The sequence below is a fragment of the Cervus canadensis genome, chromosome 28 (assembly GCF_019320065.1).
Source record: "Cervus canadensis isolate Bull #8, Minnesota chromosome 28, ASM1932006v1, whole genome shotgun sequence".
In the NCBI taxonomy this organism is placed as follows: Eukaryota; Metazoa; Chordata; class Mammalia; order Artiodactyla; family Cervidae; genus Cervus; species Cervus canadensis.
The window spans coordinates 31,706,194-31,728,080 of NC_057413.1; the positions used below are offsets into that span (position 1 = coordinate 31,706,194).

At 45.4% G+C, this 21,887-nt stretch overlaps 1 protein-coding gene and 1 long non-coding RNA gene across 3 annotated transcripts in view; both read right to left on the bottom strand.

The window, feature by feature from the left end:
- Positions 1 to 21,887, bottom strand: part of LOC122429462 — a 105,038-nt gene that overhangs the window by 53,340 nt on the left and 29,811 nt on the right. The window lies entirely within an intron of this gene.
- Positions 544 to 20,907, bottom strand: LOC122429471. 2 transcript variants are annotated; one of them, XR_006266017.1, is made up of 4 exons: positions 20,753 to 20,907; positions 5,045 to 5,102; positions 4,412 to 4,472; positions 544 to 4,121 (listed from the first exon to the last, which is right to left on the bottom strand). It is a non-coding gene; the product is annotated as an uncharacterized LOC122429471 (long non-coding RNA). The 2 variants fall into 2 exon arrangements; XR_006266016.1 differs by lacking the exon at positions 20,753 to 20,907 and having other exon boundaries at positions 5,045 to 5,313.

A 21,887-nucleotide genomic window follows, 5' to 3' on the forward strand; every position in this document is an offset into this window, starting at 1 on the left:
AATTTGCTCTTGATTGATTCTTGGCTCTGGACAGTGGCTATTTCCGGCCTGCCTTTTTGCAAGGGCTCTTCTGGTTCTCTGCCTTTACTGGGGAAAATCCATTGCAGAAGGAGCTTAACCCTATCTTTGAAGTGGCTTTCTGATGGAACCTGTCTCTTCTTTAGGACTAACTGCCGAAACTTGCTTCTTAGGGACTCTGTTGATTCTTTTTTCTGGCCAGGATGACTCATCCCTTGGGCTTGGTAAGCCCTCCGTTCTGCCAGCCCCTTTTTAATCTGTCTTAATTTGGGCCTTGTATATTTCTCTCTCCCATCCTTGGGAACAGACTCCTTGCAATGGCTCTTATATTTGAGCTGTCGCCTCATGTCCACCTGCTGCCCCTGGCTGCTCCCTTCACTTGAGGTAGCATCATAGAGTTTTTGGGAATTGCACTTGTCTCCACTGGATAAGATCTGAAAAGAGGACAGAGACTCCTGAGAAGCCAAGACGTTTGCGGCAAGAAACATATTCGAGTGACAGTCTTTGAGAAGCACACAGCACAGTCTTGAAGGAGTACTCCAGTTTCACAGTCTTGAAGGAGCACGCTGGTAGCTCGGCCTTGAGCCGGAGCCTGCTGGTCAGCGAACCCTTGAGACTCAAGCTTACGAGACTGTGTCTCAAAGAGTAGATCTTCTGTATTTGAGGCAGCAGATGTGGTGTTCAGTGAGGGGCTTTCACTGGACCTTGGAGACCATGATCTCCCGAGATCTATATTGATGTCTAGGTATTTGACCTGCACGCTAGGTTCCCTGGTGCCCTTCCCAGCAGAGTCTCCCTCCACGACCTCTTGCGCCCTGGAAGATGGGGAGCATTCATCAAGGTCCACAACTATCACATTAGAGCAAGATGCTGGGGAGGCCTGCCCCCTAGTTTCCTTCTGTGGCTCATTCCTGGCCATGGCTGAACTTGGACTTGGCTCCAGGCTGCCTTTGTCAGCCTCCACGACAGACATGCTGTGCCACATTCTGCCCACAAAGCTGTATGTGGGGGCCTGAGGAGCTGGCTTGTCTTCCTGTCCAGTCAGAGGGGCCTCTGGGGGCTTATGGGTATCCCCAGGTGTGCGTCCTCCCAGAGCCCCCCAGGCTTCCTCAGTCACCTGTGAGGGGACAGGGAGGGGCCTCTCCAGTGGGGGAACTGCCTCCGTTGTTTTCAGTTTCTCACCTGCATGGGGCTGAGGAGGTTTCCCCAAGCCCTTGGTTAATAGGGCAGTTGAGTGGTATCCAGATTCACAGGTGACCTTCAATGTGGGCACTTGAACCTTTTTCAACTTCAAGCGAAATATGAACTTAAGGACTTTGAAGAGTAGGCTCCACCTGTGCCTCACCCGAAACCTTATGATATGTGCTTCCAACTCCTGCTCAGTATACGGGCTGAGGACAAGAGACTCATGGGAGGTGATCATGGAGGCTTTCCTATCCTGAGAGGACTGTGTACTTTCTGTCTTCATGGGAGCATTTGTCTCTCCCAGAGTGCCTAAAACACGGTTGTCCACAAGCCTCAAGTGACAGACATTCACAGGGATCTCACTCTCACAGATCTGCTCTGCCTTCCTCTCTGTAAGGACTCCTGAGACTTCTGGTTGCTTCCTGTCTAGGCTCAACTCTATTTCTGATGCAGGTTTTGCTCTTGGATCCTTCACTGGAGGGTTGGCTGGGAACATGTACAGATCTTTTACGATCTTCCCCACACTCTGCCCCACCTCATGGCACAGGTCTGTCCCTGGTAGGATTTGTGCTGGGCACTTGGACCTCATCTTTTGTACATCGTGGCTCATTTTGCCTCGACCTGCAGAAGATCTTGAGGGCCCCTCCCTGCCCTGTGCCTGACATGGCCGTGGGTATTGATCCTGGGGCTGCATCAGTTTCTGAGATGCTTGGATTCTGCAGGGCAGGCCACTCTGTTGCTGCATGAACCTTTGGGAAATGTGGTGCTCCAGTTTCTTCCGAACCTCAGGGCTGATCAAATGCCCAGGAAGGATGGGGACAGAGCTGTGGGCCTGGGAAGACCTGGTCTCCTGGGATGGGTTGAGAGTGACCTGGCTAAAGACTTGCTGAGAATTTTTAACCAAAGAGGGTAAAGTTCTCCTGCTTTCTAGTTGTTTTTTCCAAAAGTGACATTCCAGGTTTTCAATTGCATTTGAACTGAAAGATGATGCCTTATTTGGGACTGGAGTGCAAGATGTTTCAAAGGACTTCTCAATGCCAATCTGGCGTTGAGAAGATGATGACTGGACTAGGGGGGAGGGTGATAGATGGACAGTGGTTTCTAACTGAGCCTGAGGTTGTGGATGATATTGGGGTATGGTTGGAGTTAAAAATTGAGGTTGGGCCTGGATCTCCATATGAGCCCGAGAAGATGGCTGACAGTGAGGTATATTTAGAGCCAGGGGTATCGGTTGGGCCTGGATCTCCACGTGAGCCCGAGGAGGTGGTTGAAACTGGGGCATGTTTGGAGTCCAAGGTAGGGATTGGTCCTGAATCTCCATGTGAGCTTGAGGTTGTGGTGGTTGACACTGGGACATGGATGGACTCTGGAGTAGGGGCGGAACCTGGGTCTTCATGTGAGCCCGAAGTGGTAGTTGAAAATGAGACATGGTTTGAGCCAAGAGTTGGGATCGCACCTGGGTCTCCATGTGAGCTCGAGGTGATGGTTGAACTTGGGGCGTGAGTGGAGTCCATGGTGGGGGGCGGGCCTGGGCCTCCATGTGAGTCTGAGGTGGTGGCTGAAAGGGAGGCATGGATGGAACCAAGAGTTGGGGTCGGGCCTGGGCCTCCATGTGAGCCCGAGTTGGTGGTAGAGAGTGAGGCATGGTTGAAGCCACGATTTGGGAGCTGGACTGGGTCTCCAATGAAACTTCAGATGATGGTTGACATTGGGGCATGATTGGAGTTAAGGGTAGGGCTTGGGCCTGGGTCTCCATGTGACCCAGAGGTGATGGCTGCAACTGGGGCATGGTGGGAGTCAAGGACTGAGGTTGAGCCTGGGCCACAGGTTGGGTCAAGTGCTTGACCAATGACAGTTGTGAAGTTACTTTAGCTGGAATATGGAATGGTTTGGCTTTAGAGCGTTCGTTAAATAAGACAGGGCATAACTCTAGAGCTGACCCAGGTACTGTGACAGCAGCTATGAGAGACTCACTGTGCAGAAAGGGGAGACCCCAGAAGAGCTGGCTGCATGTCTTCTGTAGACAGCCCCCCAGAGTGTCAGGATATTGGGGCTTCTGGGGACCAAGCAGCTGATCATGTTTGCCAGTTATGTTCCCGAAGTGTTGGTGACCCAAGGTGTCCTGTTTGTGACCCAGCGACTCGATCCTCTTCCCCAAAGAATTCAGGCGGTAGCCTGCCTCCTCGTCCTTTTCTTTCTCCTCCCAAGACTTCAGTTCCACTCTTTTGGTGATTAGTATTTCCAGTAGCTCCTGGACATTAGGGTTGATAAAAGCGAGGCCACCAGCCTCTCCCTGCCCGTTTCGGGGATCTTCCCAGAATGAGGCCTCTGGTGGGTAGAGGGGAAGGCTTTCTTTCTGGGACTCTAAGTGTGTTGAGGTGGAGAAGCTCCAGGCTGTGGCTGCTTCCTGCCACCAGGCCAGGGCCGATCCAGGGCTGCTTGAATGGACAATCCCTGGGATGGCTGGTCTCCAGGGGGAGTGTGGAGATGACCTGTGTGGGATGGTACCCAGTGTGCGTGTCGTGGAGTCACCCTGAGTGAGACTCAGCATGGAGCCTGATGGTGTTGGGGTAGAGCAGGGTGCTGGAGGTGGAGGGCAGGCTCTCCCATGAGGCGGGCTTGGTGGGGAAGGGGAAACAGCCAGTGGCCAGGGGGAAAGGCTTTCCAGGGGAATGAAAGGCTCTGGTGTTGGAGAGGCACTCAGGTATGACTCTGAGTAAGTGGAAACTGACCCTGGAGAAATGGCAGAAGTGCAGGGTAGAGGCTGCTTGGTCAGAGGAGCTGGGGAAATGGTGGGAGCCGCCTCTTCCCTGCATGGTGGGTGGGCTCCAGCAGGCACTGCTTTGCAAACCTCACCAGGTGAATCTTGCCATGAGATCTGATGAAAGCTGTCCTTGTCAGGGAACCTCCCCAGGTGTCTGCAGGAGACATGAAGAACAAGCTGCAGCCAGGAGCTGCCAGGCCAGGAGGACCAGACAGGCCAGGCGGCGGGGGGTGGGGGGGGGTGTTGGGGGGGTGCAGCCACACCCCACAGTCCTGCACGGCCCCAGTGCTGACTTCACAATGCTCCTGCTGTTCCTCACCACGGGATGATAGCCATACCCTGCCCTCAGGACTCCTCCCAGCTCAGCCCCAGGCTGCCAGAATCCCTGGGTTTACACCACAGACTCTAGAAGAACCCCCTAGAAAGAAAGGGTAGATTCTCTACCTTTGCAGAAGTGAAGTCAGGTCCCAGACCTCTTCCAGTTCTTCCAGGCAATCTCTGCAAGCTGGAAATCAGCAGACTGGGTCATGGTGGTGAAGATAGGAGCCAGGGGTCTTATAGAAGTTGAGTGCATTGTCTCTTTAAGGGGACACCATTGGGAGACTGGAGCCCAAGCTCCAGTGTCCAACACCACATGATCCCTGACAGTGATGGTGACGCTCAAGAAAGGGTTTATCACTTAACGTTTTTCCATATCCTTTACTCCTTACTGCCCTCACCACCTACCTGTAGGCGATGGGCAGGCATCACTTTGCAGTTGAACCCGAGCACAGGTAAACCATGTGTCCTATGTGTCCTGGAGGGCTCACTTCCCAATCCAGGTGCTATTAGTCCAATGCAGCCCACACGCCCTTTTGGTACAGAGTCTTTTCCAGGCCCCTCACAGCTACATTCTACACATGGAATCTGGGAAGTATCTGGATTCTGCCCTCCTTCCCAGAAACCTCCCTGGGGGATCTCCTTCTCAAGGGAGAAATCCTGCCACTGGCCCCGCTCAGAGCCCGTGGAGCTGGACCTCATGGCCAGAGTGGTGGGGACTAGCACTCGGGGCACTCATGGCTGGATGTCAGAACTCACCTTTCAAAGCGCCATTTCTCTTGCTGCTCCTGCTTCTTCCCCTTCGTTCCTTTCGATGCTGAGAGAGAAAAAATTAGGGCTTAAGACCCAATTCTCAGTCTCCTCTCTCTAGACAAGCATCAGGCACTAGTGTCCATACATAATATGACTTTCTACATTTCACTGACAGAGCTCTGTGATTTTTCTTTCTTTTCACTCATTTTTAAAGTGGATAAAATATTTTCTGTTTTCCTTCTTTGAAGAACGAAAGACTATTTTCAATGTGAAATGCACTCTGTACTACTTTCGTCACTGTTCCTCTGCTCAAGAAACACATACATTCTCAGACTGTGGGTGAATCTGAGCTTCATCAGGTTGATCTTTGCTTCCTGACACCAGCCCGCCCCCCAGCCCCTGCTCTGATGCTCTTGGGGCTTCAGCGCTGCCAGATCATCAGCCCTGAGACACTGTTCACAGCTGCTGAACTAGGGCTCAGAGTCCTGTCCTCGGCCTGAGACTGAACTCAGTATCCAGTCCTCAACCCCTGGTCACTGTGTTTGGGACATGCCCTGGACCCCTACCACACCAGGACAACTGATCTGAGATCTTTGGGTAGAAATCCTAGTGTTCACTCTATCTCCTGCCCAGCCTGGTTTGTCCCTAGAGGCATAATATTCTCTTCTTCCTTGAAAATAGATGTCCTGTTCTTTCCCACCTCAAGAATCTCTGGTTGATTCAGAAATGTAGAAATAATAATAACAAAGATTTTATATGCTTGTCAGTCTGGTCCAAGAGTTCCTTACCTTCCTGATGTTTCCATGTTTCCTAGGGGGAGCAAAGGATGGGTTATTCTCCAGGTAGGGAAGGATCAGGAGAAAGAGCCCCAGTCCACATAGAAAGGCAAGGATGGTATCGATCATCCAGAAAGGGGAGCTGGAGTTCAGCCAAGTATCAGAAGTGTTTTTTCAGGAAAAAGAGAGGATTCGCCATCATCTGAATCACACCGCTGCCCTCAGGCAACTGAGCCAAGGGGTGCACTTGGGGACTAAAGTACTAGGCTCGCATCATAGAGATGTGCTCTGGTCACAAAGGGCCCTTGGGGGTAAGAGGGGTTAGCAGAGGAGGAGGCTGGACCATAGCCCCTCCCTAACCATCCAGCCACACAGCTCCATTCATCTCCCTTCTCTGAGCCTTCCCATCCTACCTTCTCATCCTGCTAGAGACATTAGTCAAGTGTTGCTTCTTTCCACCTAGAACTCTGAGAATTCCTGGTTCCTTGGATAACATTGCTTGAGTCCCATCAATACTTTAAAAATTCAGGAGTTCTCCCTATAACTTTGGTTAATCCCAGGTATTTTTACTTTTATGATATATATTTTTTCTAATTTCAGTTAATTTTTACTATATTCAACTACTGGGAATTAAGAATTAATTTACAATAATTTGAAATTTACAAGGCTATGAAATATAAAACAAATTGAAATAAACTTTCAGAGTAAGTTTTTCATAATTTGCCAGCATCCTTGTTTTCTGAACGCAATACACTGAACAAAAAGATTTGGAACACTCTGTACAGATACACACACATCCTTTGAACAAATCAGCCCAGTGTTTTCAAATCTAAGAACCAAGTTTGTTTGGTTTTTTTTTTCCCAGTTCAAAAGTTATCTTTCAGTATTTGTTATAAGTCGGACTGCTAGCAGTCAATTCTCCCAGTCTCTGTTTATCTGGGAACATTTTTATTTTGCCTTTTTCCCTGAAGCATAGATTTTATAGACACGGAATACTTGGGTGACAATTTTTTTCTTTCAAATCTTTTAATATGACATCCCACGGCCTTCACTCTGCCATTTCTGACTGGAAGTCAGTGATTAATCTTATTGTGGTCTCCTCATATATGGAGAGGAGAAGGAAATGGAAACTCACTCCAGTATGCTTGCCTAGAGAATCCCGTGGACAGAGGAGCCTGGTGGGCTGCTGTCCATGGGGTCGCACAGAGTCGGACATGACTGAAGCGACTTAGCATGCATGTATGCATTGGAGAAGGAAATGGCAATCCACTCCAGTGTTCTTGCCTGGAGAGTCCCAGGAACAGAGGAGCCTGGAAAGGCTGCCATCTATGGGGTCACACAGAGTCAGACACAACTGAAGTGACGCAGCAGCAGCAGCATATCTGGAGAACAGTTTCTCTCTGGCTACTTTCAGGATTTTTCCTTTGTTTTTCCACAGTTTGACCAAGATGTGTCTTAGAGTGGATCTGTTTCCTGTCATTTTGCTAGAGGTGAACTCTGAACCTGCAGAGTGTTTTTCATCAAAATCTTATAATCTTTTAGCCATGATGTCTACAAGTAATGTTATGCTGTCCCCTCTCATCTCCCTTCTTTCCGAGAGTCTCTTTCCTTCCATATTTGATGGTGTGCTGAGTGGATGCTGTAGATCGTTTTCCCTCAACATCTTCTCTCTTTGTTTTTTACACTGATTTCCTGAATTCATCTTTCAGTTTATGGATTCTTTCTGCTACCATCTCAAGTGTGCTATTGAACCTATTTTTCAATTTAATAACTATAGTTTTCAAGTCTAGGACTTATATTAGTTTCCTTTTTAAAAACAATTCCTAGCTACTCATTGAGTGTCTCTTTTGACTGAGTATCATATTTTCATCGAATTCTTCAAGCATGGCTCCTTTAGTCCATCTTGCAGTTATCATTATTTTGACATTTTAATGTTTTGACCTTCATGCTGAATTTATAAGTGATATATGAGTTATATGTGATATATAAATGCTTTGCTCACCACCGTTTCAACACTAGAGTTTTCTGATTTTAACTGTGTACTTATCTTTCCCAGCGAGTTTTATACTTTGATAGAGTTTCCTTTTCTTAATTAGCATCTTTTCATTTCAGCTTGTAGAACTCCTTTTAACATTTCCTATTAGACTGATCTAATGGTGATGAAAGTAGGGAAAACCACTAGACCATTCAGGTATGACCTGAATCAAATCCTTTATGAGTGTACAGTGGACGTGAGAAATAGACTTAAGGGACTAGGTCTGATAGACAGAGAGCCTGACGAATTATGGATGGAGCTTCATGACATTGTACAGGAGACAGGGATCAAGACCATCCCCATGGAAAAGAAATGCAAAAAGGCAAAATGGTTGTCTGAAGAGGCCTTACAAATAGCTGTGAAATGAAGAGAAGTGAAAAGCAAAGGAGAAAAGGAAAGATATTCCCATTTGAATGCAGAGTTCCAAAGAATAGCAAGGAGAAATAAGAAAGCCTTCCTCAGCGATCAGTGCAAAGAAATACATGAAAACAACAGAATGGGAAAGACCAGAGATCTCTTCAAGAAAATTAGAGATACCAAGGGAACATTTCATGCAAAGATGGGTTTGATAAAGGTCAGAAAAGTTATGGACCTAACAGAAGCAGAAGATATCAATAAGAGGTGGCAAGGATACACAGAAGAACTGTACAAAAAAGGTCTTCATGACCCAGATAATCATGATGGTGTGATCACTCACCTAGAGCCAGACATCCTGGAATGTGAAGTCAAGTGGGCCTTAGAAAGCATCACTATGAACAAAACTAGTGGAGATGATGGAATTCCAGTTGAGCGATTGCAAGTCCTAAAAGATGATGCTGTCAAAGTGCTGCACTCAATATGCCAGCAAATTTGGAAAACTGAGCAGTGGCCATAGGACTGGAAAGGGTCAGCTTTCATTCCAATACCAAAGAAAGGAAATCCCAAAGAATGCTCAAACTACCGCACAATTGCACTCATCTCACATGCTAGTAAAGTAACACTCAAAATTCTCCAAGCCAGGCTTCAGCAATACGTGAACTGTGAACTTCCAGATGTTCAAGCTGCTTTTAGAAAAGGCAGAGGAATGAGAGATCAAATTGGCAACAACCGCTGGATCATCAAAAAAGCAAGAGAGTTCCAGAACAACATCTACTTCTGCTTGATTGACTATTTTAAAGCCATTGACTGTGTGGATCACAATAAACTGTGGAAAATTCTGAAAGAGATGGGAATACCAGACCACCTGACCTGCCTCTTGAGAAACCGGTATGCAGGTCAGCAAGCAACAGTTAGAACTAGACCTGGAGCAACAGACTGCTTCCAAATAGGAAAAGGAGTATGTCAATGTTGTATATTTTCACCCTGCTTATTTAACTTCTATGCAGAGTACATCATGAGAAACGCTGGGCTGGAGGAAGCACAAGCTGGAATCAAGATTGCTGGGAGAAATATCAATAACCTCAGACATGTAGATGACACCACGCTTATGGCAGAGAGTGAGGAAGAACTAAAGAGCCTCTTGATGAAAGTGAAGGAGGAGAGTGAAAAAGTTGGCTTAAATCTCAACATTCAGAAATCTAAGATCATGGCATCTGGTCCCATCACTTCATGGGAAATAGATGCAGAAACTGTGGAAACAGTGTCAGACTTTTTTTTTTTTGGGCTCCAAAATCACTGCAGATGTTGACTGCAGCCATGAAATTAAAAGATGGTTACTCCTTGGAAGGAAAGTTATGACCAACCTAGATGGCATATTAAAAAGCAGAGACATTACTTTGCTATACAAAGGTCTGTCTAGTCATGGCTATGGTTTTTCCAGTGGTCATGTATGGATGTGAGAGTTGGACTGTGAAGAAAGCTGAGCGCCAAAAAATTGATGCTTTTGAACTGTGATGTTGGAGAAGATTCGGGAGCCCCTTGGACTGCAAGGAGATCCAACCAGTCCATCCTAAAGGAGCTCAGTCCTGGGTGTTTATTGGAAGGACTGATGCTGAAGCTGAAACTCCAATACTTTGGCCACCTCATACGAAGAGCTGACTCACTGAAAAAGACCCTGATGCTGGGAGGGACTGGGGGCAGGAGGAGATGGCGACAACAGAGGATGAGATGCTGGATGGCATCACCGACTAATGGACATGAGTCTGAGTAAACTCTGGGAGTTGGTGATGGACAGGGAGGCCTGGCGTGCTGCGATTCATGGGGTCGCAAAGAGTCGGACATGACTGAGCGACTGAACTGCACTCAACTGAAGAACCCTCCAGCCTAAAGCAAGGAGGCACCAAACACAGCAAACTAAATAAAATGAAAAGATGAGAAATATACAGGAGGTGAAGGAACATGGTAAAAACTCGATAGACCAAACAAACGAAGAGGAGACAGGGAGTCTATCAGAGAATTCAGAACACTGATAGTAAAGGTGATACAAAATCTTGAAAACAAAATGAAGGCAGGGGTAAAAGCAAATCACTACTAAAAAGTCATCAAACAACAATGAAAGAATGCTAGAGAGGAAGAGGACAACACCTGTAAAATATACAGAAGACAATTAACTAAACAGTTACAGAAATCCCTGCTGATCAATAAATAAGATAAAGGGATTAAACAGTGGTTGAATGGTTTAAAAAAGAAAGAAATAAAAAGACCCAACTTGAAGTTATCTACAAGAAACTCATTTTAGATTTAAAGACATATATAGGCTCAAAATGAAGGGATAAAAAAAGATACTCCATGCATGTAAATAGTAAGCAAAAGAAAGCAGGGGTGGCTACTCATATAAAAGAGAAAATAGATATTAAGTCCAAAATTGTCTCCATAGAAAAAGAACATCTCTGTATTTTAATAAGAGTCACTTCTACAGGAAGATATAAAAATTATATATGCATACAGCATCAGAGCCCATAAAGGTATAAAGCAAATACTGGAAAAAAAGAAAAAAAACTGATTGCATAAAGTGGCCGTAAGGAACTTCAATTATCCACTTATAAAAATGGATAGAGAATCAGTAAACAAACATGCCTTGAAAACACTATAGATCACATGCTCCTTACAGACATATTTAAACATACCACCAAACAGCAGTGCATATACATTCAAATACACAAGCAACCTTCTCCAGGACACTCAATAGGCCACAGTCAAGTTTTAACAAATTCAAAAAATTTGGTTATGAAAGTACCATTTCAAAATAATTATTAATTAATAATTAATAAATTTGAAATAATTTAGGTATCTTTTCTGACCACAGTAAGATGAAATAAATCCCTTAAGAGCAAGAAAACAGGAAAATTGAGAAATATGTGGAAACTAAACCATACAGTCTTTTCCCCACTTGTGGTTTTACTGAGGCTTAACTGACATTGACCACTGCATAATTTTAAGACATACAGCATAATGATTTGACTTACATACATCAGGAAATGATTATCACAAGAAGGTTACTGAACATCATCTCGTATGGATACAAAATAAAAATAAAAGAAAAAAATTTTTCTTTTGTGACGAGAACTCTTAGGATTTACTTTCTTAAACCTCATATATAAAATACACCAATTTTCATTATATTTATCATGCTGTATAAAAGCTTTTTTTAAAAAAAATTGGGGCAAAGATGAAATCAAAGGGAAAATGAAAAAGTATATTGAGACAAACTAAAATGAAACACAACACACTAAGACTTATGGGATGAACCAAAAGCAAAACTACAGGAGATGTTCATAATGATAATTGCATACATTAAAAGGTAAGAGAAACTTCAAATAAAAAATTTAATTTTATGCCTCAAGGAACTACAGAAAATGAAAACACTCATCTCACATTTAGCAGAAGAATTAGACCACAGAAAAATAATAGAAAATATAAACAAAACTAAGTAGTGTTTTCTGGAAAACATTAATGTGACAGACTGTTAGCTAGATTAAGATGAAAGAGACACAAATCAATGAAATCAGAAATGAAAAAGGAGGCAATACAAATGATGCCTCAGTAATAAAAGAATCATTAGAATCGATCATAAATAATTATGTCAACAAATTAGATAACCTAGAAGAAACAGATAAATTCCTAGAAACATACAACCTATTAACACTGAATTGAGACAAAATAGAAAGTCGGAACAGACCAATAACAAATAAGGAGACAGAATCAATAATATAGAAATAAAGAAAATTCAGGGCCATATGACTTCATTGGTAAGTTTTACCAAACATTTAAAGAATTCAGACCAATCCTTTTCAAGTCCTCCAGGAAAACTGGAGAGCAGGGAACACTTTTAAATTAAGTCTACAAGGCCAGCATTACCTTGGTATCAAAGTCAGAAAAAGACATTACAAGAAGATTATAGGTCAATATCTGGAATGAGCACAGATTCAAAAATCCTCAAAAAGTGTTAGCAAAGCTAATTCAAGAATTAATTAGAAGGATCCTACTCCATGATTAAATGTGATTTATTCATGGGATGCAAGGATGGTTCAAAATAACACAAATCAATCAACATAATACACTACATTAACAAAATGGGGAAAAACTCATGATCATCTCAATAGACGCAGAAAAGGATTTGACAATATTCAACATTCTTTCTCAGCAAATTGGGTACAGAAGGATCACACCTCAACACAATAATGGCACATATGAAAAGGTCACAGCAAACATATGACTCAAAAGTGAAAAACTGAAAGCTTTCACTCTAATATCAGGAAGAAGGCAAAAATGCCCACACCCACCACGTTTATTTAACACAGCACTGAAAGTCCGAGCCAGAGGACTTAGGCAAGACGAAGAAATAAAATGCATTAAAATCAGAAAGGAAGAAGTCAAATTGCCTCCATTTGCAGATGACATGATCATGTATGTAGAAAATCCTAAAGTTTCAAAAGCAACAACAGTGACAACGGTAACAGAAACCTTCAGAACTCATAAATGAATTCAGCAAAGTTGCAGGATGTAAAATCAGCATATAGTAGTCATTATATAAAGCAATGAACTATCCCAAAAAGGGTATTAAGGAGAAAACACCATTCTGAATATAAAGAATGAAATGCTGTGCTATGCTGCGCTTAGTCACTTAGTTGTGTCTGACTCTTTGTGACCCCATGGACTATAGCCCACCAGGCTCCTCTGTCCATGGGGATTCTCCAGGCAAGAATACTGGAGATCCATTATGCTATCTCTCCATAATACAACCTCCTCACCTCTCTCCCAACATATAAAGAGAAGGACACTATATATGTATATCAATCCTCACCCTGAATATACAAATAGATTACCTACTACCACACACAGGTATAAACACCCTAACAGTCTTCAAAGAAATACATTTAAATATGCCCAGGACTCCATACATTATGAGCACTTTCATAATTCATGCACCTAATGATGGACACATACAAATCAGTATACACAAGTAAGACAGATAGAAATATCTCCAGGAAACCACTTATGAAAAAACTTCCATATACCAAATGATCCCTAGCTAGTAGAAGCCAGCTCATGCATCTGCATATATTAACAAATAATCACTTCACCTATTTCTAATATATATAAATGAAGTTTACCAACTCCCCGGTATAAACCTGAAATCTCACCTTCTCATCAGATATACACATACTAACTTCTCAAAATATGTAAGCCTAGGTGGCCCCTACTGAAAAATAGAAATCAAAGCACTAGCAAATATTCCTCCAAATGGCCATTCCCCTTGAATACACACACAAGCTCATTATACACACAACTCTCCATAAGCCCCAAATATAACCACAATTACCCACTACATTGCAAATATGCAAAGATATGACTATATACATATACTCTGTTTCAAATACATACCACACTACCTGCATATGCTTATGCCACAATCCCAAATTCTCACACAGAATTAATTCTCCCATCATGTAGAATACAGAAACATATAAACACAAGAATAAACAACATCTACCAGGCCCTAAAAATAGCCACAGACTTGCCCCCTACATAGCAAAATATATATAGATGGCCCCAGAGAAAACCCCTGAAATCCTAGAGGGTGTATGGGGGGTCCCTCTGTGAGCTAAGTGTGGGTCTGTCGAGGTCTCTGTGGGGTTATTGGGGGCCCTGTGCTGGAACAGTGTGGGTGTATGGGGGGTCCCTCTCTGGGGTGAGTGTGGGTCTGTCGAGGTCTCTGTGGGGTGATTGGGGGCCCTGTGCTGGGTCACTGTGTGTATATGGGGGGTCCCTATCTGGGGTGAATGTGGGTCTCACCCACTCTTCACGGGCCCCTCCATTGCTGTCCTCTCTGCACCTCACGGCAGGAGAAGGAAGGGACTCTCCAGGTCAGGTTTCTTGCTGTTCTGTCAGTGTCCCTTCTGCGTCATGTCTCCAGACGGGCACCTTAGTTCCAGCTCCCCCAACTCAGCGCTCACCTCTTGGTGCCTCTGAGAGGCCCTGGCAGCAGCCAGGCTCAGGATCCAAGCTCTGTGCTCCCCTCTCCTGAACTCTCGAGGACACTCGATGACCTAGGACCCAACGCCTCCCCTCAGACCCTGGCTGAGCCCCCACCGCTGTGCCCACCGTGGGGGATGCGGTGCAGAGTCAGGACTAGTCTCCAGGGAGGAACCACAGCACAAGTAGGCCTGTGCCCACTGCCCCCACAGCCCCGGGCCTGGTCCCACATGTGGGGGCCCTGACAGGCATGGAGGCAGGCCCGTTCCTGCCAGCTCCTGGATCAGAGGCCCCCTTCTGGAGGGGGACTGTGCACCAGGGCAATGTCTGTGACATAGAGCCCAGAATCTCTCTGGAGAAATGCTCGTCTCCCCGCTTTCCAGCTTGGATGAGCCCAAGGAGGAAAGCTGATGGCGTGTTCATTTTCTGCAGGTCCCTTCCAGGCATGCTGGGTGACACATCCTGGCTGCTGGTGTCTTCCACCCCGGCCTCTGGAGTGAGTAAGACTGAGTGCAGGTGAGACCTGCTGTGACTCCTGAACAGTCCCTGGGCCTGTTGAGTCCTACCTGTACCCTGGGAGCCTCCTTGGGCCACACATGTAGGTAGAGGTCACAGACTGTGAGTCTGTCCTGAGTACCCAGTCCTGTAAAAGCTGATTGCTACAGTGGGGAAAAGTGAAGCTTCTCTGCTTGATCTTCTGTTGCCTCTGGGAGCGTGGCCCTCTGTTGAGGGCCTCCAGGTGGCCTCCCTCAGACAGGTCTGGGGAACTAGAGTAGAGAGGAGACTCTGGAGTGATGCCAGCATGAGCCACCAGGCCCCTCTCTTCTTTCCTCTGGCCCTGTGGACGGTGGTGGGACACCAATGCTCCTTGGTAAATGCACCATCTATGGGCTCCCCTGCCACTAACATCCTTCCTCTGTATCCCATCCCAGGGGCACAGCATCCAGCTCTCAGACCGTGAGGTGCCTCTACACACAGTCATGACCATGCTCATTCACTGGTGAGGTGGGCTCTGTAAGCATGGCTGTCCTCTCCTCCAGGCTGGGTGGGACCAGCCCTCGGAGGCTTGCATGCTCTGCACCGCACACTCTCAGAGCTGGGTCCTCTCAGAGTGTGTGGTCCTCATTCTTGCTGCTGCTTCAGAGCAGGAGAAAGGCAGGGGGAGGGTGATGAACCTCGCCTATCTTGTCCCAGCCACATCTGGGAGAGAAAGGGGCTTTCAGGGCAGCAGCATCTACGCTGCTGTGACTCGGGGGTGACGCTTGTCCCACCTCTCGACTCCCCTCCTTATTCTGAAATGAGAGTTTGTCCCTGACACTTCTTGAGCCTGAGGGGAATTTCAGCTTCTGAACACACCTCCCCTACCAGCTGCACAATGAACAGGTGGAGAGAGAGTAGGATAGAACTGAGCAAGATCCTGAGAAGGGGGAGGTCTTTAGGTTTAGTTCACTGTGACATGTCCTAAATGCTGTTGCTTGTTTCTCGAATGCTGGTATTATGGAAACTGAAGGCACAGTTACGAAACTGGGATGAGGGTGAGTATCCATGCTGGGGTCACCCTCCCTCCACGGCCCCTTCCCATCTGGAAGTCAAAGCAGTCACCTGGGAAGCGTGGACCCCGATGCCTTCCATCTCCCTCAGTGAGGCACCGACAGGCCACTACCCCTGCTCATGGGAAAAAAACATTTATTTCATGAAACAAAATTTCTGGTAGGAAGAAGCCTTTAGCACACAGAGGATGTGCTAACATTCGAGAAAAATGTATTTATCTGCATGGCATGCATTTTTTTCTTGGAGGAGAGTTTTCCTACCCAGAATGCTGTGAATAGCATGTAGGATTCACCAAAAGAGGTATATTTCTGAGGAAGACCATGCCTTGGACAGTGGAGGGAATGGCCTGGGACCCGTGTCACTCGTGAGCCATGCTGGCAGACTCTGCCTGGAGGGGGACCTGGCTCCCTGGGTGAAAAGGCCCACTTGCTGTCCCTGGGACTGGTCCACTTACTCTTTTTGGAAAAGCTATGGCCCGTCGGGGTGGCTTGGTGATAACGGGGTGTATCTCTCCTCATTCTCCTTTTCTCTTGGTAAGGCAGGATTCTGTGGTGGCAGCAATTTCTGAGCCTTGAAAACACATTCCTAGGTCACACTGGTACAGCCCATAATGAAGCATGCAGTGGGATTGTGTCTGAGAGTGCTGGGTGCCATACTGTGGTCATCTCACTGAGGTTACATTCAATAGCAAATGGGCCTGAGGTGAGGAGTGGCGAGCCAGTCGCTTGCTTCAAAAATCCAAAAGGGTGGATCAAATCTTGCTCCATTAGAAGAAAGAAAACAGCAATTGGATGGATTTTAAAGCAGTCGTTAGGCTGTATCGCGTTAGGGTCCCCAGAGAAAAAAAATGTGAATTTTGCCCCCTAGGTTCGGTATCCAGGTTGACACACAGGGTGTGTACCCACAGGATCCAAGAATGCTCCAGATATACCTAGGCTTACTAGACCTCTCTTACAGAGGAAACGTGATGGAACAGTCCTTTGAACGTTGTTTTGATTCTCCCTGTGACTGTGGGACACGTCCATATGGTCATGGCCTCTGGGGATATTGCCACTGATAAATGACCTCCAACCGAGTACTTTCAAGCAGTGTGTGACCCTCAGCAGGCAGGAGGCTGGGAAAGCCATCTTCCTTCAAAAAAGGAAAGGTATCCACAGAGAGTGTGCTTTCAGGCCTCTACCTTGCAGCAAGTATTTCACTTCTGAGACATCAGACCTCCAGGCCCGCTCCAAAGGCCTAAATTATGGAGTCAGGCTTGTGTGTCTCGCTGCACTTTCTGAGCCTTGCAAACACATTCCTAGTTCAGAGTGGTCCTGCCCATGAAGAAGCAGGCTCTGGGTGTGTGTCTGAGAGGGTCAGGTCCCATACTGTGGTCACCTGGTCAAGGGCACCCTGCACCTCAAATGGGCCCCCGGGGAGGAGTTGGGGGCTGCCCCCTTGCCTCAGAAATCCCAAAGCGGGGAGCAAACTATCTCTGTCAGAAGGAAGAAAACAGCAATTGGATGAATTTTCAAGCAGTTGCTAGGCCATACCACGTTAGGGCTCCCCGAGAGAAAAATGTGAATTTTGCCCCCTAGGGCCAGTATCCAGCTTGACACACAGGGTGTGTCCCTGTAGGATCCAAGAATGCTCCAGACAATCCTAGACTCATTAAATCTCTCCTGCAGGGGAAACATGATGGAACAGAGCTTTGGATGTTGCTTTGACTTTCCCTGTGAGTGTGGGTCCCCTCCCTAGGTGTAGGGCCTCAGGGGCCACTGTCACTCAGAAATGATCTCCAAGCAATGCTTACAAGCAGCGTGTGACTGTCAGCACGCAGGAGGCTGGGAAAGCTATCTTCTTTTGAGGAAGAAAAGGCATCCAGAGAGAGTGTGTTTTCAGGCCTATATCTTACAGCAACTGTTTCATGTCTCAGACATCAGACCTCTAGGCCTGCTCCAAGGCCCTAAATTCCAGGGTCAGGGCCATGTGTCCCCCTGAATTTTCCGAACCTTGTAAACACATTCCTAGGTCATAGCAGTACTGCCCATGAAGATGCCGGCTGCAGGAGTGAGTCTGAGAGGGCTGGGTTCCATACTGTGGCCACCTCCTCAAGGTTACCTTGCTCCTCAAATTGGCCCCAGGCAAGGAGTTGTGGGCCACCCCCTTGCTTCAGAAATCCAAAAGGGGAGAGCAAAGCTAGCTTTGTCAGAAGGAAGAAAAGAGCAATTTGATGGATTTTCAAGCATTTACTAGGCCGCACTTCATTAGGGCTCCCCAAGAGAAAAATGTGCATTTTGCCCCCTAGGACCGGGATCCAGCTTGACAGAGTGTGTCCCCATAGGATCTAAGAATGTTCCAGAAAGACCTAGGCTCACTAGATCTCTCCTGCAGAGGAAATGTGATGGAACAGACGTTTGCACATTGCTTTGACTTTCCCTTTGAGTGTGGGACCCCTCCCTAGGCACCGGGGCTCAGGGGCCACTGCCACTGACAAATGACCTCCAAGCAAACGCTTTCTAGCCGTGTGTGACTCTCAGCCCACAGGCAGCTGGGGAAGCTATCTTCCTTGGAGCCAGGAAAGGCAGCCCCAGAGAGAGTTTCCAGGCCTCTATCTTGCAGCAAGTGTTTCACTTCTCAGACGTCAGACCTCCAGGCCTGATCCAAGGGCCTAAATTGCAAAGTCAGGGCTGCGTGCCTCCCTGCACTTTTCGAGCCTTGCAAACACATTCCTAGGTCATAGCAGTACTGCCCACGAGGAAGCAGGCTATGGGAGCGTGTCTGAGAGGGCCAGGATCCATACTGTGGTCACCTGGTCGAGGGCACCCAGCACCTCAAATGGATCACAGGCGAGGTGTTTCGTGCTGCCCCCTTGCTTCAGAAATCCCAAAGGGGGAAGCAAAGCTAGTTCTGTCAGAAGGAAGGAAACAACAATTTGATGGATTTTCAAGCAGTTGCTAGGCTGCACCACGTTAGGGCTCCCAGAGAGAAAAATGAAAATTTTGCCCCCTAGGTCTGGTATTCAGCTTGACACACAGAGTGTATCCCCGAAGGATTCAGGAATGTTCCAGACAGAACTAGGCTCACTAGCTCTCCCCTGCAGAGGAAACTAACACAAAATTGGAAATCAACTATATTCCAATATAAAAGAAACATCAAATTTAAAACACGAGGTTGCTCCCATGCCTTCAAGGAGCCTCAAAAACCCGGCCTACAGCTGCCTTCGGAATGCAGCTGTTACAACCCTGTCCCTGACTCCCTCCATTCCTGCTGCTCATGAATCCTGCCATTCTTCAGTTTTAGTGGACAAGCGTGTACCTAAATGATAGTAACTGACCCTTAAAATGAGAATTATCAACAAATCGTTTGCAAAAATGTTCTAAGTAAATCATAAATAGCAGATGGAAGATTAAATCAAGAAGAGTTTGGGTAAAGCTCACCACTTGAGTTCCAAATTATGATTTCATTAAAGTAGATGCCTTGAAACAGTTGAGAGGCTATAAAAATAAATGATTCAATGCTGAAATGTTTCCCAAATTAATTCAAATTGACATGAATAGAAATAAAACTATCCCAACAAATATGACAAATACGTCCAGTACACACCACCACTTGCTAGCTTTAAAAGCTATACAGCTGATCCCTAACCTGTGCAGCTGCCCTACAATAAGAGCCTTAGCTCTGTACACATTTAAACAGATTACATTTTGTAAAAAGTTTTTTCTTGAGAATATGTTACTGTTCTAAGGTCTTAATAGTCAATTACAAGAATTAAACCTATTGACAGCTGCAGTAAGCACTTCTACAAAAACATCAGTTAGCACATCAGCTATAACGACTCTGGGAAGGAAGAAGCTAGAAATATAAGAAAGCAGCAGATCTTCCAACTCAACCTGTCCTCGTACATCAGACCACGGCCACTTCTCTGGTGCAAACACATCAACACAGAATAAGCCTCTTACTTCACTCACAGTGCATACACAGATGGTGATAGGTAAAACTTGGAGAGCTCTTCTTAGACAACCATGAGATTATTTGCTGCTTCCATAACTTTCAATACCTTTTTGTAATGTCTCAAATAGTAAGATAGGGTGAAAGACAATGAAACACACTTATTAATTATCACTAAATACATATGATGTCATATCTATCACGGTTTTGAAAAGTTCCTTGTACTAAATTAGGACCCTACATAGAGCAAAGTGTTAATTTCCTCACAAGAATGACATCCAAAATATGGTCTCTGAACTGCCTGTACTTTTCCTCCTTACCACCAGTGGAAGTGATAAATGACCCTAATGATTTATCAAGGAAGTGAAATCATTACCAAAAATTAAGAGTATCTATTGTTAGTAGCAAGAGGTATGGTTTTTTTGGGCGGATGGGGTAGGCAGAACTTTTATAAGGTTATTTTGAAGAAGTTACTTTTTAAAGTGCTCAAAAATGTTTTTAGAACTGATCTTGCAGTTTTCACAAACTGGAAAACTGTAAATGACGTGCAAAGGCCGTTGACAGGGCGCTGGTTACAGAAATGAGAGTGGAGCCAGGAGCGGACTCTGACTGAGACACGGAAGGTGAGGACGGGCATGGAGCGGCGCACACGCTCCCCCCAGAGCAGAGGGACTCTGGTGTGCAGCGCAGTCGATGGCGGAGCACACGCCGTCTTCCTGGCCTAAAGCACAGAGGAGGGTGCCGGCTCCTCCGATACAGTTGCAATAATTCTGAGATCAATTCCTATAGAAAATATTAAAGGCCTCTCCTTGGAAGAGGTCATCCTATGTCCCTACCTGACTACTGTAGACAAATGGATCTGAATTACAAATATTACTTTATCCGACACATGAAAAATGTCATCCCTCCTCAAAATATGGATGTATAGGCTTTCACAAGCCTCTACATTTTCTACGGTACATACTCTTCATTTATAAAATACATACATACACAGATACATACACACACATAAATGAATACAGAAAATACCTAAGAGTTCATTTCCTTATCAGCCATTTCTTTCTGCTTTTGTTTGGCAAGGTGATTGGACAGGATTCCCTCCTGTAAGATTCTGGCATTCCGTTCTCCAGAAAGCTGCTTCTGAGTCATGTCACTCTTCCATAACCTGGAGAGACACTATATGAAGTTTTTGGGCCCATATCATTAAAAGAAAAAAAAAGAAGTTAAAAGCTTAGAAGCAGAATATAAAATATATAAAACTGTTTAAAGGAAGTAGCCTTTTCAAGCACAAGAATCTTTATCTCACGTGATTAACTCGGATCTTAATCTAAATGTCTGCTAAATTTATCACAGAGCAAAAACATGCAGATATATTATTGTGAAAGGAAATTTCTTTAAAAAGCATTTAACTAGCTCCTTCACAGTCTCAAGGCAAGTTAGACTGTATTTTAACATTTAAAAAGCCAAAATTAATACATGGATTGGAATTAAGAAGATTATTTTGTCTAATGTATCAAAAGTGCCAATCATTATGTCAATAATTAAGCTCAAGTTATATCCAGTCCTCCACTCAGAAAACACATACAGAGCATCTATTAGAAGCCAAGAATAGTAAGAAACTAATCACTTAAACTACGAATGTCACAGTTCATACCTAGGTTGAGATAACACCTTGTTTGAAATCTAACATCAGAGCAGGGGCTGGGGGGCGGGCTGGTATCAGGAAGCAAAGATCAACCTGATGAAGCTCAGATTCACCCACAGTCTGAGAATGTGTGTGTTTCTTGAGCAGAGGAACAGTGACAAAAGTAGTACAGAGTGCATTTCACATTGAAAATAGTCTTTCGTTCTTCAAAGAAGGAAAACAGAAAATATTTTATCCACTTTAAAAATGAGTGAAAAGAAAGAAAAATCACAGAGCTCTGTCAGTGAAATGTAGAAAGTCATATTATGTATGGACACTAGTGCCTGATGCTTGTCTAGAGAGAGGAGACTGAGAATTGGGTCTTAAGCCCTAATTTTTTCTCTCTCAGCATCGAAAGGAACGAAGGGGAAGAAGCAGGAGCAGCAAGAGAAATGGCGCTTTGAAAGGTGAGTTCTGACATCCAGCCGTGAGTGCCCCGAGTGCTAGTCCCCACCACTCTGGCCCTGAGGTCCAGCTCCA